The following is a 4290-nucleotide window of genomic DNA, read 5'->3' on the forward strand; positions in this document are numbered from 1 at the left end:
GATGGAGTTCCCAGCTCAAGGTGGGGTCCGAATTCAAACTCAAGGTCATGTTCTCCGCTACACAGGCTGCTGGTTCAGCCACAGCACTTTTGGGGGACCAGGCTGGCTGGTGGTATTCCGGGGCCTCATGGAGGAAGCGGGTGGTGCCTGGGGCTAGGATTTCAAGGCCTTTTCTTCAGTGTGGCAGACACTGACGGACCCCTCACCGGGTGAGGACTGAGTGAAGAGCAAGAAGTGGGATCTTTGTGGGCTGCACATTGCAGAGATGAGAGACCAAGTTCTTCCTTGATTAAAGGGAACTGCAGTGCCTCAGTTTCCCCACGGTGACTACTCTGGAATTGTGTGGGTTTTTTACTGGCCATCTCTGCTCCGGGGCAGGGCTGGCCCTGGCTCAGTACGCTGTCTGGAGCCACCCCTCCCTCCCTCCCCTACCCCGCACCTCACCATCTCTGCACAGGGCAGTGAAGCCTGGGGAGGGCATGCTGCCCCCTCTCCTGCCACCCGCCAGTCCCAGGCACTGTGGCTCAGGTGTTCCATTGGTTGGCAGTCTTAGCTTCCCCTGTTTTCTGCTAGACTCCGCTGTTTCTCCCGGTCAGGTCTTTAGGTTGTAGAGCAGCTTGGGTAGTGCCTCCTGATGGTGATTGGAGCCCATGGGGGAAGCTGCGTCTTCTCCCTCAGACAATGAGATCTTACTAGTGACTGACCCCAATGCCTGGCCCAGGGGAAGTGACCATCCTAGAAAAAAAAAACAACTTAAAATTCCAACAGGCATGGGCATGGATTGTCATTCTAGTATATTTGCTGGTGTTCTCTAGATGAGAACAAATCACGCCATCTGTACAATGGGATCCTGTCCGACATACATCCCAGGATATGTGGGACTCGAGAGGGACGTTTAATTCAAGGACAGATATTAATTAGGTCGTCAGTCTTTGTAATGAAGGGACAATGTTTATCGGTCATCCATCTGGTTTTTTGATGAGGCTAAGAGATATATATTGGGCACCTATGATGTGTTGCCCACTGCTTGCTACAACAGCCTGGCAGTGGGTTTTATTCCCATTGCACACACTGAGAAGCAGAGGCGTCCAGGAAGCAGAGGAGTGCAGGCTGGCGTGACTCCCCGCTGCCTGCCTTCAAAGGCTGCGGTGAACCCAAGGTGATGGGGAAGTGTTCTGGCACTTTAAAGACTGAGTTCAGAGAAGCAGAGTCCTTCGGTGGCATGTGGGCACTCCCCTGTTTGATGCAGGGGTCCTTTTCCTTCTGTGGTATTTCTGAGGCTGGTCATCCCTCCTCTACTCGAAGATTCTGCAGTTGCCTACTGGTTTTTCCAGGCAAGCTCTAACCTCTTGCTGCTCCGAGTGTGGTCTGCAGATGAGCAGTGTCAGCTGGGAGCTTGTTAAAAATGCAGACTCTTAGGCGCAGCCCAGACCTACTGACTCAGAAGCTGCATTACCATCAGGTCCGCCAAGAGGTTGCATATGCCTGCTGGGGTCTGAGCAGCACTGCGCTGGCCCCATTCAATCACCAAATCATGGAAAAGAGAACCTCAGAGCTGGGAAGGGCTCTTGGAGAATACTGAGGATAATAACTCTTTCCGTAGCGTGTCATTCTCTCCACGACATTCCCCCGACTGCAGTATCAGACTCTGCCTGGACATGGCCCTGGATTTGACACCTTTCTGAGGCCATGTTCCGTTTTCATGTGGTTCTGCTTACGCAGCTCTCTGCCTTTATAAAGGCTCCTGCTGGTGCTCATGACTGCAGATTCAGGGGCGAACCACACAGGCCAAGGCCCCTTTCCACTCACTTGTCCTGCTGTTCCCTGGCCCGTCCTGGTACAATGGCTTTTTCTAATCCAAGCGTGGGACTTTATCTTTGCCCCTCTTAAAAATTACCTTAATAGATTCAGTTCACCCCTCCTGACCATCTTGGATCCTGACCCTTTTGTTATATGCGTTTGCTATTCCTCATAGCAGCAGGCCCTCTACAGAGCTGACTAGTGTGTTGCTTCTGTGTCTTCCCTCAAGCCTGGAGCTGAGTTCTGGAGCCAGATGCTAGAGACAGCCTTCCTAGCATGCATGCCATAGCTCCACATTTCAGTCATTATGCCCGAGTAACACACCACCCCAAAACTTAATGGCTGAAAACAAGTATTCAGTGTATCTCATGGTGTCTCTGGGTCAGGAATTTGGGAGAAGCTCAGCCAGCCAGTTCTGGCATGGGTTAGCTCATGGAGTCACAATCAGCTGTCAGCTACAGGCCCTGAGGATTCAGGGCCTAAGGCAACGCACTTCCATGGCTGGCAAGCTGGCGTGGGCCTGTGGCCTCCGTCCTCCACATGGGGCTGCTCGTGGAGCTGCCTCATGGCACAGTGGCCTCCACCACAGTGAGTGATACCGGAGGCCAAGTGGAAGCTGTAGTGCTTTTGTGTCCTGGCTTTGAAAGTCACACACTGTTACTTTCGTCATATACTATTGGTCACACAGGGCCAGCCCTGAATTGGTGCGGGAGGTGACATACGAGGATGTGACTGCCAGGGAAAGGAAGTCGCTGGGGAGCATCTTGGGGGCTGATTTCCGCACGGCACTAAATGGTCTCTTAAAGGATGGCCAGTCTCCCAGGCCTTCTAACTGTGTCACCACAGACTGCTTGTTTCTGTCCCTTATATGGGACACCACATAAGTGCCTTGCTCAGTCCAGTAGCAGGGGTTCGCAGAATTCCTCCAATACGCCCGTACGAGTGAGGAGTCCAGCCCACTCTCTGGGACAACACTTCTGTCCCAGCGTCTACAGGACAGCATTCGTGCAGCCCAAGAAGGTTCTCCTCACAGCAGAAATCCTGCAGGCCCTCCCCTCTCACCGTTTGGGGCATTTTATTCCTCCTGGTGTGGCTTAAGATGGCTGGGTTTCAGAGCTACATACATCACACTTTTGGTTGATATCAGAACTTAGGCACAATTAAGCCACCAGGCTGTTTTCATGCTGGCCACCACGAAAGGGCTTCCTCTTATCCTGGCCCGTGTGGCTCAGCTGGTTAGAACATTGTCCCGTAACCAAAAGGTTGCGGGCTTGATTCCTGGTCAGGGCACAGACCTAGGATGCAGGTTCAGTCACCAGTCCGGATGCATAGGTTCCCTGATCCAGGTGTATACAGGAGGCAAGGGATCGATGCTTCTCTCTCACAGCAGTGATTCTTTCTCTCCCTTCCTCTCTCTCTAAAAGCAATGAAAAAAAAAACCCCTTCATGTGAGGATAAAAAAGGGGGGCACTTCCTGTTCACCTCTAGCAATGAAACAGAGTTGAGCATGGGGACCTTCCTGGGGAATTCAGTAGCCTGGGATGTGAACCCCACTTCTGTCATGGGGACCCTGGGCAAGTGGGTCTTGGTTTTCTCACCTGTAAAATGGAACTACCTATGGAATTGCTGTGAGAATCAGAATAAAAGATGGAATATGAGCACCTAGCAAATGACCTGGCTCCAGATGATTCATTTTCTTCCCTCCCCCTTCCACTGCCGTTTCGTGTCTGTGGGCGAGTACGTTTTCTTCTGCATGCTGCTTTCTGGGTTTTTGTAAAAGGAACTAAAAATACCTCATAGGAGTGAAACAATGATAAATACTATATGTGATGTACTATATGTGTGTAGAGAACATTGCGGGCCTTTCTGGAAGCAAAGGGCCATAGAAATGTAATAAAGAAAAGCCTTCTTATTGCAAACCTGGGCTGGGGAGTGGAGTCTTTTGAGCACCAGTGGAACATTTGAAAAGTGCCGTTTTATTACCTTAAGGCCGTGCAAGTGACAAACTCAGAGGGAAATGTTCTAATAATAAAGAACGTGGGAGAAGTTAATGAAACACTTACAATTCTGCTAGGTCTGTGTGGAATAATGACGTACACGGATAGGAAGGTGCCGTGTCACTTCAGACAGAGAAGGTCATGTGTCAGGAAACTCTCATTCCTTAAAGATTCCGTTTGGCTTCCCCACCCCGCCCCCCTGAATTCATAGCAGATTCTATTTTCAATACAACCTTGCCATTTATAAAAGGAAAAATTATGGTGAGCGCTGTACTCGTGACTCATTTGTGTTTTTGTCACTGAGAACACAGTGGGGATGATGGTGACTGGGTTGAGTTATATCGTCGTCATCGTCATCATTACCACCAGCGATGTCATCATCACCAGCATCAGCATCACCATCGTCATCGTCACCATATTTTACGAGCAGGTTTGGAATAAGAGGAGGGGTAGGGGGATACTTTTCAGGCAGAGTCCTAGTCCCTGAGGGTCC

Source organism: Artibeus jamaicensis, unplaced genomic scaffold (genome assembly GCF_021234435.1).
Source record: "Artibeus jamaicensis isolate MK-2021 breed Jamaican fruit bat unplaced genomic scaffold, CSHL_Jam_final scaffold_612, whole genome shotgun sequence".
Lineage (NCBI taxonomy): Eukaryota > Metazoa > Chordata > Mammalia > Chiroptera > Phyllostomidae > Artibeus > Artibeus jamaicensis.